At 46.2% G+C, this 12,312-nt stretch overlaps 1 protein-coding gene and 1 long non-coding RNA gene across 3 annotated transcripts in view; one reads left to right on the top strand and one right to left on the bottom strand.

Annotated features, from left to right (window-relative positions):
- TUFT1 (tuftelin 1) overlaps positions 1 to 12,312 on the top strand; it is a 59,156-nt gene that overhangs the window by 715 nt on the left and 46,129 nt on the right. The gene's annotated exons all lie outside the window — the stretch shown is intronic.
- LOC309359245 lies at positions 10,395 to 12,092 on the bottom strand. Its single transcript, XR_014163792.1, has 2 exons — positions 11,778 to 12,092; positions 10,395 to 10,810 (listed from the first exon to the last, which is right to left on the bottom strand). It is a non-coding gene; the product is annotated as an uncharacterized lncRNA (long non-coding RNA).

Below are 12,312 nucleotides of genomic sequence, written 5' to 3'. Positions count from 1 at the left end.
GCTCTGTGCGGTAAATTACAGTATACAGGGTTCTTTGGGGGGTAGTGCTTTAAAGATATGGTGTGCAGGCAACTCTGGGAAGCAAAATTGTACTAGATGGAGATCTGTCCAGTGATTTGGGGCCAAGGAAGCTCTTGGCTGACCCCTTGGGCAAAATCCGCTCCCGTCTAGACGCCATCCCTGAAGTGGGATAAATGTTTCTCCTAGGTCTGTGAGGATGAGGCCAGATAGAGCCTCCTCAGCCAGGAATGGTCTACCTGCGGGGAGTCCCTGGAGGTGTTCCCGCCTCAGAAAGGGGGGGGGTCTATCTGGCTGTTGGTGTGGTGAGTGCTTTAGTGTGTGTGAGAGAAATACGTCTCTTCATTTTATATCTTTCTCTCAGAGGAGGCTCTCGTAGGAACATTGGGAGCTGCTAGCTCCTACCAGGTTAGACCAGGGGTTCCTTTACCTCAATATTGTCTACACTGACTGGCAGGCTCTCTCCAGGGGTTTCCGGCAGGGAACATTCCCAGCTGTACCTGGAGATGCCTGGGATTGAACCGAAAATCTTCTGCATCCAGGGCAGCTGCCCTGCCCATTTAAGCTGCAGTCTTTTCCTTAAAAAGAAATTAAGATTCCAGTCCTCAGCGTTCAAAATATGGGGCTGATTTAAAGATAGGAAGAAGATGTGGAGCTGTTTCCCAGCCCTACCAGGAGATGCCAGGAACTGAAACCAGAACCCTCTGCACCCAAGGTAGAAGCTCACCCACTAAGTCCTTCTCCTGCAACGAGTGTTTACATGCTGCATTTGACAAGTACAGTGGTACCTCGGGTTACATACGCTTCAGGTTACATACGCTTCAGGTTACAGACTCCGCTAACCCAGAAATAGTGCTTCAGGTTAAGAACTTTGCTTCAGGATAAGAACAGAAATCGTGCTCCGGCGGAGCAGCAGCAGCAGGAGGCCCCATTAGCTAAAGTGGTGCTTCAGGTTAAGAACAGTTTCAGGTTAAGAACGGACCTCCAGAACGAATTAAGTACTTAACCCGAGGTACCACTGTACACAAGCTGTGCAGCCATGTAGCTGCTCACCTCTAAGGTTCAACGACAAACGTGTTCACTCTTTCCCACAAGTGTACACAGCCTTTCACACAAGCGCTGGCCCACGGCTTGTGCTCCGTTTAATGCGCTGATGAGTCTTGAGTCTGTGAGATGTGCCGGTCAGAGTGTTGGACCAGGACCTGCGCATTGTCAGACTGCTTTAAAAGCTCCCGATGACTCGAGACAGCGAGCCACGCTGCGATCGACAGAAAACAGACGCCTGCTCTTTTTTATTTTCTCAGATTTTTTAAATTCATTTTATAACAAAAATAAAAAACGCAAACAGAAAAGACAAACAATACAAACAAATTCTTGTCATAGCCTTATTTTTCTAAACATTGTTAAGTGGACTTCCCCAAGCCCCCCATATCTGATTTTCATTTTATTTCATCTTTAGCATTATATTATAATTTCTTTTTTTTTTTAATCACACTTAAAATAACTTCACATTTTATACTTAAAAATAATAGTATTTTAAAATACCCTATCTTCTACTTCTAACCCTACAGACTATTATTCACTTCCAAAGCTATTCTGAGATTTAAATATTAACATATTTTTTTCAAATATTCTTTAAACTTCTTCCAATCTTCTTCCACCGTCTCTTCTCTCTGGTCTCATCTTCATCTGCCATTCTTTGATAGTTGGTAAATCTTGTTTCTTCCAATTCTTCGCTAAATGGATGCCTGTTCTTGAAGCAATTTGACTTTGTAAGGCAGGAGAGGGGAACCTGCGGCCCTTCAGAGGCAGCGGCCGTGCAGTGGTTAGAGTGCCGGACTAGGGAGAGACCCGGGTTCAAATTCCCAGTCGGCCATGGAGCTTCGATGGCCCGGTCACGGCCTCTCAGCCTAGCCTACCTCACAAGGTTGTTGTGAGAAGAACCTTGGGATATTAATATAATAAATAATGGAAATGAGTTATTTCAGGACTTAAGATGTGGTGGTAGCGATTGCACGGTTATCTGTTATTGAGGGGTACCCAGGCTATTGGTTGGGGTGGCCTTGCACCCCAATAAACCCTCGTTCTGGGTGTGTGTGTGTGTCAGTACATCTGCTTTGGTGCTGAATATTCACTGACGTGTGCTTGACATGTTTTCAGCAGCTTGATTAAAAAAGAAGTCTGTACGTGTGATTAATCCTCTGTAAATTGACTCATTTAATCAATTAAGCAAATTAGCATTTGGACAAAACCTCAATATGTTTTCAAGATATTTAAGGAGGCGTCTGCTGACACGACGATGTGATAAGCAGAGACGCCCTTTCAAGGAAAAGGCATATGGATGGGCTCATCTTGAATTCTGGTAACTCAGCCAGATCTCAAGAAGCTGGCACAGCAGAAGGGGCGTCATTTGAACTCGGGGTCTGATTCATTCGAAAGAAACCAATTGCGTTTTTTTAAAAAAGAAAATACATTTGCATGTTGATGGAGAAGTATATTCAAATCACCTGGAGGAGGCAGTCAAATTTAGATAGGAAATATGTCATGCATATCCAACAAAAAATTGCAGGCTGCAGACTATTTGGTGTGAAGACTTGCAGGCAGAAACGCTGAAAGGAATTTTATTTTTTTGGTTTAGCTTTTCATTTTGAACGAAAATGAATATAATGCATATAAAACAGAGAGAACAAGCATAGCAACAGATAACAGATGAAAATTAAAAGATGAAAAGCAAAACTATAAAACAGATACCGAAGGGAACCGATCCAGCAAACGCAGGTTTTCTCCTTCTTAAATGCCCTCCTTTAAGAATAAAAATTCTCTCTCCATTTCCAGTTTTTAAAAGCACAAGGCAACTTACAATAACATGAATATAACAATATTTCTCTATCTCTCTGTCTGATCAGATGTAATACAAATTGAGAGGGGAGCTTGCTATCTTTAATGCTCCTTCAGGATAATATTCAGTAGCTGCCTGTCCAGCAGCAAACTCACAGGTGAAGCTTTCCCCCTTAGCACAGAGCTGCAGTGAAGGACATAAGCTGCACCTGCAGAATTTCTGCCTGTCATGCGGTGTCTCTGCCCCCCAAACGATGGCAGCCTCTGTTTGTTTTGGCCAAACAAACTTCCTGTTTCCTTTTTTATTCTGTGACTGTGCATGCACCATATATTTAAAGCACCCTTCCAATAATGTTGGGAACTGTAGTTTTTTACGGGCGCTGTGAACTTGCAGATCAGTGAAGGGCGAACTGCACTTCCCAGGATTCTCGGGGTGGAAGGGATGTGTTTTGTGTACACACCACTCAAGTTCCTTCTTGGCCTCACCTAATTAAAATTCCTGACCTGTGCAGGACGTATTTAAATTTGTTTTGTTCTTTGTATTGTTCCAAAATGTCATTGGCAGTGACATTACCAATGCCTTGGGGGTGGACAGAACTTCCTGATGACTTCCAGGATACAAGTTCCAAGAACAGAGTTGCTCTTCGTTATGTGTCATGTGTGTGTAACTGCTTTTTTTAAAAAATGCCATTGTCTGCGAACACTTTCCCCATTGGTTGACCTTCTCTGATGACACAGAATGTTCAACTGCCTCCAAAGGGCAGTCGCGGAATGCAGAAAAATGGATGGAACTGCAGAGAGTCGACAGGTGGGGAATTAGTATTTTTGTGGCCAGAAACAGTTTTAGGAAGGGAGGAATATCAAAGATGGCACAGAGGCAAGGAGATCTCTTGAAGCAGAGTTGAGGAGTCAAGGGGCTTGGGATAAAATGGGCGGGGGTGTGTGTGTTAGGACAGGTTGTGTGTGTCAGCAAGGGGCCAGATCTTCGGTTTCTGTAATATTTCTTGGATTGAGGAAGAAATTTAGAATAGGGAATAAGCCGCGTACACATATTTAAAGCACATTTAATGCACACAGCAATGATCGTGGGAACTATAGTTTACCCATGACAGAGCTACAATTCTCAGCACCCTTATTGTTGTTGTTTAGTCGTTTAGTCGTGTCCACCTCTTCATGACCCCCTGGACCAGAGCACGCCAGGCACTCCTGTCTTCCACTGCCTCCCGCAGTTTGGTCAGAATCATGCTGGTAGCTTCCAGAACACTGTCCCACCATCTCGTCCTCCGTCGTCCCCTTCTCCTTGTGCCCTCCATCTTTCCCAGCATCAGGGTCTTTTCCAGGGAGTCTTCTCTTCTCATGAGGGGGCCAAAGTCTTGGAGCCTCAGCTTCAGGATCTGTCCTTCCAGTGAGCACTCAGGGCTGATTTCCTTCAGAATGGAGAGGTTGGATCTTCTTGCAGTCCATGGGACTCTCAAGAGTCTCCTCCAGCACCAGAATTCAAAAGCATCAATTCTTCGGCAATCTGCCTTCTTTATGGTCCAGTTCTCACTTCCATACATCACTACTGGGAAAACCAGAGCTTTAACTATACGGACCTTTATTGGCAAGGTGATGTCTCTGCTTTTTAAGATGCTGTCCAGGTTTGCCATCGCCTTTCTCCCAAGAAACAGGCGTCTTTTACTTTCATGACTGCTGTCACCATCTGCAGTGATCATGGAGCCCAAGAAAGTAAAATCTCTCACTGCCTCCGTTTCTTCCCCTTCTATTTGCCAGGAGGTGATAGAGAGGGCTGAATTTCACACTGCTAACAAGCCAGATCTTTAGTTCCCGTAATATTTCTTGGATTGAGGAAGAATAAGCTGCGTACACACATTTAAAGCACATTTAATGCACACAGCAAAGATCCTGGGAACTATAGTTTACCTCTTGACAGAGCTACAATTCTCAGCATCCTTAACAAACTACAGTTCTTTTTCTTGGATTTGTGTGTGTGTGTGCTTTAAATGTGCTTTATAGAAAGACCCCTGACTGAAACCCCACAGAGGAAACCAGCGTAGGCAATACAGTATGAAGCTAGGCAGACCATTGGCCTGACTAGGTATAAGACCTAGATAGGGCTTTCTAGAGCAGCCCTGTATTCAGGAACCATGAGGACTAGCCTCTTACTTTAAGAGAGAGGCTGTAGCTCTGTGGTAGAGCCAGCGGCGTAGCGTGGGTTGTCAGCACCCGGGGCAAGGCAAGTAATTTGCGCCCCCTAACCCCTAACCTGCCGCCGCTGCCAGCTTCTTCTTGCTGCTGCCTGGTCTGGTCTGGTCTGGTGTGGTTCTCTCCCACGCTCAGCGCTGTGCTGGGCGGCCGCTGCACTGTCCCTCCCCCAGATAGTCCCTCGCTCTCTCTCCGCACCGCACACCTGGCACCCACCCCCTCCACAGTGGGCAGCGACCTGGCGGCTCGGATCGGATTCGCCCAGCCAGCACTGCAGTGAGAGAGAGTGAGTGAGCCAGGTAGGGGCAGAGAGCTGTGAGTGCGAGCGCGCCCCCCCCCCGATGTTGCGCCTGGTGTGGCCGGACCCCCTGCACCCCCCACGCTATGCCACTGGGTAGAGCACCTGCTTCCTGTGGCTCCGCTGTATTGGATAAAGATGCAAAGACACACAGCCGTTTGCAAATATTGTAGACAGAAGCGGCAGGCCTGGCTTTATTGCTCTAACCCTGATGTTTATTTAAGGAGAAAATGCAGGGTTTTTTTTAAAAAGGGTTGTTTCTAGTTCTCATGATTCTATAGGGGGGGAAACCAAATTACTGATGAAACTGTAAGGAGCTTTTCCTAAGGGTTCAGCCGGAGCAAAAGCACGCAAAAGCCCTTACCCAACTCTTGTTTTCGTTTTAAACCTTACGATTCTGGCAGGGTGAGCGAGCCCTGTAATTTATCCTTAACTCTCAGGGGTGTGTCTCTCACACAAGCGCTGGCCTTTCCTTACATCAACAACCGGAACGGAGAATAAAAGGACACGGATGTGTTCACATCAAATAACTTTATTCCTGTCCTGGGTTTTCTCCAGCCTCGCCTCCCGGCCCTACCCAGTACATGTGTGTTTTGAAATCTGCTGCTAGGAACTAGACCTTATCCCTTAAATATAACAGTTAAGTTTCCAGTTCTCATGGTTTTGGTTATAGGACTGAATTAAATATGAACACAGGGAGTATACAATATATTGATTTCAGTGTGGTTTTTGACAAAGTCCAAGTGATATTCTCACAAGGAAACTAGTAAACTGTGGGTTGAACAAGGTGCTGTAACTGTTAGGTGGGTTGACTGACCGAACCCAAAGATTAATGCAGTGGTTCTCAACCTGTGGGTCCCCAGATGTTGTTGGACTACAACTCCCATCATCCCTAGCTAGGAAGGCCAGAGCTCAGGGATGATGGGAGTTGTAGTCCAACAACATCTGGGGATCAACAGGTTGAGAACCGCTGGATTAATGGTTCCTCGTCCTCCCTGGGGAAAAATTGGGGTGCCGCAGGGTTCTGGCCTGGGCCCGTTGTTGTTCAACGTCTTTATAAATGACTTGGATGGAGGAATTGAGGGGGTGCTCATCAAATGTGCAGATGACACGAAACTGGGAGGGGTAGCTAATGCTGCACAAGACAGAATCAGAATTCAAAATGACCTTAACGGATTGGAGACCTGGGTGCAAGCAAGTTAACAAAATGAATTTCAGTAAGGGCAAACGTCAGGTTCTGCACTTAGGCAGGAAGAACCAGATGCACAAATATAGGATGGGGGACACCTGGCTTGCCAGCAGTACAGTGGTACCTCAGGTTAACTACTTAATTCATTCTGGAGGTCCGTTCTTAACCTGAAACTGTTCTTAACCTGAGGTACCATTTTAGCTAATGGGGCCTCCCGCTGCCATGTGATTCTGTTCTCATCCTGAAGCAAAGTTCTTAACCTGAGGTACTATTTCTGGGTTAGTGGAGTCTGTAACTTGAAGTGTCTGTAACCCAAGGTACCACTGTACATGTGAAAAGTATCTAGGGGTCTTGGTGGACCACAAGCTCAACATGAGTCAACTATGTGATGCAGCAGCAAAAAAAGCTAACACTATTCTAGGCTGCATCAACAGAAGTCTAGAGTCCAGATCAAGGGAAGTCATAGTCCCACTCTATTCTGCCTTGGTCAGAGCACACCTGGAGTCTTGTGTCCAGTTCTGGGCGCCACAATTTAAGAAGGATGTGGACAAGCTGGAAGGTGTGCAGAGGAAGGCAACCAAGATGATTGAGGGTCTGAAATCCAAGCCTTCTGAGGAATGCTTGAAGGAGCTGGGTATGTCTAGCCTGAAAGAGAGGAGACTGAGAAGAGATATGAGAGCTATCTTCAAATATCTCAAATATCTCACATGGAACGATGGAGCCTGCTTGTTTTCTCCTGCTCTGGAGATTAGGGCTCGAGGCTCTTGTCCAGCCCATTACTGAAATAAGACACCAAACCAGCACATTCCCCGCGGCACTTTCTGATGTAAAGGGGAAATAAGAGCTGTATGTCATCGGCAAATTGATGACAACGCACTCCAAATCTCTGGAAGACCCTGCTCAGCAGATTCAGATCGATGACCACTGACTTGGAGGGTTTTTAAAGAGCGTTGGGTGAATACAGGGAGGAGGGGAGCAGCTATCAAGGGCTACTAGCCTGGATAGCTATGTTCTGTAGGATCCTAAATGGGGAGAATCAACAACCTCAGATATGCAGATGACACAACCTTGATGGCAGAAAGTGAGGAGGCATTAAAGAACCTTTTAATGAGGGTGGAAGAAGAGAGCACAAAATATGGTCTGAAGCTCAACATCAAAAAAAGGAAGATCATGACCACTGGTCCCATCACCTCCTGGCAAATAGAAGGGGAAGAAATGGAGGAAGTGAGAGATTTTACTTTCTTGGGCTCCATGATCACTGCAGATGGTGACAGCAGCCACGAAATTAAAAGACGCCTGCTTCTTGGGAGAAAAGCAATGACAAACCTAGATAGCATCTTAAAAAGCAGAGACATCACCTTGCCAATAAAGGTCCATATAGTTATAGCTATGGTTTTCCCCGTAGGGATGTATGGAAGTGAGAGCTGGACCATCAAGAATGCTGATCGCCGAAGAATGGATGCTTTTGAATTCTGGTGCTGGAGGAGACTCTTGAGAGTCCCATGGACTGCAAGAAGATCCAACCTCTCCATTCTGAAGGAAATCAGCCCTGAGTGCTCACTGGAAGGACAGATCCTGAAGCTGAGGCTCCAAGACTTTGGCCACCTCAGGAGAAGAGAAGACTCCCTGGAAAAGACCCTGATGCTGGGAAAGATGGAGGGCACAAGGAGAAGGGGATGACAGAGGACCAGATGGTGGGCCAGTGTTCTCGAAGCTACCAGCATGAGTCTGACCAAACTGCGGGAGGCAGTGGAAGACAGGAGTGCCTGGCGTGCTCTGGTCCAGGGGGTCACAAAGAGTCGGACATGACTAAACGACTAAACAACAATAATAAGGGTGCTGAGAATTGTAGCTCTGTCAGGGGTAAACTATAGTTCCCACGATCATTGCTGTGTGCATTAAATGTGCTTTGGCCACCTCATGAGAAGAGAAGACTCCCTGGAAAAGACCCTGATGTTGGGAAAGATGGAGGGCACAAGGAGAAGGGGATGACAGACGACGAGATGGTGGGACTGTGTTCTCAAAGCTGTGAACATGAGTTTGACCAAACTGCAGGAGGAAGTGGAAGACAGGAGGACAGGAGAATATCAGCTTTGTGTTCAGCCAAACAGGCCCAGGTTGCGCACTGAATAAAGTATTTTATAATTACTTAATTATGAAATAGTAAGTAAACAGAAATATGAAAAATTATAAAATACTTTATTCAGTGCGCAACCTGGGCCTGTTTGGCTGAACACAAAGCTGATATTCTGGCTGGAATCGAAGAAAGACACACACGTAGCTCTTCGTCAACAGCTCTCAGTCTCTCTCTGTTTTTAGTTTTTATAGCAATCATGCTTGAAAAGCTCTACTCACAGAGATATGTAGTGGAAAATGGGAGCAATGTCAAAATAGCTTTGTTTGCCAGAAGGGGGAACTCCTTGGCAGTTTCCAACCAAAAACTGTCCAAAGGTAGATCAGCAAATCTTAGCTTGAAACCACGATTTTGTCTCAGTTCAGTTAGTTCCTCCTGCTCCTGTAAAGTCATGTCCTTTCCACCAACTGATGCTGAGCTATAAGGGTCCCTAACCCAGTCAAGGCATTCAGTGGAGACTGAAGAGAAATAAAATGACAACTTCCCCTCGAGAGTTTTTAAATGTTTAGCTATTATCTCACACAGTGCAGCAGTGTGAACACTTTGCCATTGCTTGGTGAGTGTGAACATTTCAAGATTGCCACTTTCCACGTGTTGATGCCAGAGTTGCACCTTTGCACGGAATCCATTTATTTTATCTGTACTTGTAAGCAGGTTTTCATTTCGGCCTTGCATTCGTGTGTTCAGTTCATTCAGATGATGAAATATATCTGCCAGGTATGCCAGCCTTGCACACCACTCATCACTTGCAAGTAGTTTTGCGTAATCTGACCTCTCATTTGTCAGAAACACTTTAAGTTCCTCCCGCAGCTCATACACATGAACCAAGACCTTGCCACGCGACAACCACCGGACCTCCGTATGAAACAGCAAGGTTTTATGCTTCGCTCCCATCTCCTCACACAAAGCTGCAAATATGCGACTTTTCACGGGTCGTGACTTTACAAAGTTTACCATGCGCACAACATCATCCAACACATGAACTAGGTCTGCTGGTAAAGTCTTGGCTACGAGGGCCTCACGGTGCAAAAAACAATGCGTAACAATCACATCTGGATTTCTTTCCTTCACTCTGCTTACAAAGCCTTTGGTGTGCCCGACCATGGCTGCAGCTCCATCGGTGCAGACACTTGTGCAGTTTTCCCACTTAAGTCCTCCTTGTTCAAGGTATTCTGATGTGGCCCGAAAAATTTCTTCTCCTGTTGCTTTTTCTGGCAATGCCTTGCAGAAAAAGAAGTTTTCTCTAATTGCATCACCATCAAGAAAACGCACATTGGCCAAGAGTTGAGCATGTCCACTGATATCAGTAGACTCGTCAAGTTGTAATGCAAATTTCTCACTGCTATGGATCTTTTCCAAAACCACACTTTCAATGTCTGCAGACATGTCATTAATACGTCTGGAAATTGTGTTGTTTGAGAGAGGGACTTTGGCTATTTCTTTAGCTGCTTCAGGTCCGAGCATCTCCTCTACAATAGCTTTGCAGGCGGGAAGTATTAATGTCTCTGCCACAGTGTGCGACTTTTTTGACTTGGCTATAAGTTCAGCAACGTGATAGCTAGCTTTAAGACCTCTTTCATTTACCTTTGAGGTTTGTCTCATGAAAGTTGCCTGTTTCTCAGTGTTTTCACGCAGGCGAACAAAATAGTCCGCATTCTTGTTTTGAAGTGAAGGGTGTTTCGTTTGGAGATGGCGTTTAAGTTTGCTTGGGACCATAGCACTGTTAGCTAGCTTTTCACCACACACCACGCACAGTGGAGTTGGTTGGTTTGCATCTCCGGTGAAAGTAAATCCAAATGAAATATAGCTTTCGCTATATTGCCTTGTGCCAGAGAATTTGCTTGAGCTAACCATCTTTGCTTTCTTTTCATGCCCACTCATACTTGGGCTCTCATCTGGCTCCAAATTTTGTTCAGAGTCCAGTTCTTTTCTTTTCAAAAACTTTTCCATCACTGCAGTATCCGGCCTCTCTGCAGTGCCGACTCCCGCTGAGTCCTGGTCTCTGTGCTCGGGCGGGAAGGAAGTCGGAAGATGATGTCCTACTGTGATAGGTCCAGGCTGGAGTCCGGACCAATCACAGCCAGGCAAAAACATGCATACTGTGTGAGCTCAATGCAGCGGCTCATTTCTGCAAAGGAAAAAAAATGGGTTTAGATGGGGGGGGGGGAGAGGCGGGGTAGTCGTTATACAGAACAGTTTTTACTGCCTGTATTACGGGCACGAATTATACATGGGAATGGCGGAAAGAGTGACGGCAGCACACGCAAAAGCGGAAGCCACGAGGTCCCCGAGGGCCTAGTGTGCCGCGGAACAGCGGTTGAAAAACACTGGATTAGAGAGGGCAAGAGCAAGGCAATTTCCATTGAGCTTCATGGCTAAGCAAGGAATTGAACTTCCAACATGGATGTCTTCCCCAGTTTACAGAAAACCTAAAAAGGTTGAAAATCACTAACAGCGGTTGAAAAACACTGTAATAAGGCCACTGTCACTTAATGGCTGTATACGCTGTTAAGTTTGTGAGAAACAGTTTTTGCTATCAAGCCTGCTTGGACATACCTAAACCATCTTTCCCAAATAAATTTTATTTATACCCCGCCCTCCCCAGCCCAGACCGGGCTCAGGGTGGCTAACAACAAATAATAAAAAACAAGTCGATTGAAATATAATAAAAAATAAAAAATAAGTCGATTGAAATAAAAACAATAATAAAAAACAAGTTGATTGAAATAAAAAAACCAATAATAAAACAAGTTGATTGAAATATAACTTAAAAACAAGATTAAAATACAACATTTAAACATCAAAATGCGGTTGAGTTGCAGAATTCTGCAAGCAGAATAAATTCCACAGCCCCGATGCATTGGCACCTCGTGCCGTTTGAGTTGCAGAATTTATTCAGCACGCAGAAAATGGCCTTTGGGGGGGTGAATGTGGATGAAGCAGGAAGAGAACTTAAAAAAAAAAGGCATGCATGAAATCTAGCCCCAAACACACACGCGCACACTTTCCCCAAAGTGGTTGATGACGCAGGATATTTCCACATGCTTCTAAAATGCACATTAAATAAAACGAGAGAGAGAAGTGCACGCATTCACCTGCCAGCCTCGGAGCTGTGGAATGCAGCGACATGAAGCAATCTGTGTCCTTCCAGGCGCCAGCTCAGACCTGCCGTGCTGTTTCGTTCCCCCGGCGTCGCTGCCTTCATCCAGCCGGATGCCTCTCCTGCCCAAGGGACGTGTCAGCAGCCACCCGGCGTGGGGTAGAGGCAGGACGGCCCCACTTCCTGCTGCCCACAAGGCTTTGGGGTGAGAAACGCGGAGGGGCAGGAGAGTGGAGGTTGCCTTAATTGGAAAAAGCAGGGAGGCAGGCTGCTTGATGCCTGCTGAAGGGAATCCCGAAGGCGCGAAAACTTCGCGCATGCGCAGGCCCAGTGGCGAGCGGCGATGGGATGCGCAAAAACTTCGCGCATGCGCGGGCCCAGTGGCGAGCGGCGATGGGATGCGCAAAAACTTCGCGCATGCGCGGGCCCAGTGGCGAGCGGCGATGGGATGCGCAAAAACTTCGCGCATGCGCAGGCCCAGTGGCGAGCGGCGATGGGATGCGCAAAAACTTCGCGCATGCGCAGGCCCA

The sequence above is a fragment of the Podarcis melisellensis genome, assembly GCF_964234715.1.
Source record: "Podarcis melisellensis genome assembly, chromosome: 16".
Lineage (NCBI taxonomy): Eukaryota > Metazoa > Chordata > Lepidosauria > Squamata > Lacertidae > Podarcis > Podarcis melisellensis.
The sequence above is the reverse complement of the archived record's forward strand: the minus strand, read 5'-3'. Positions and strand labels throughout refer to the sequence as shown.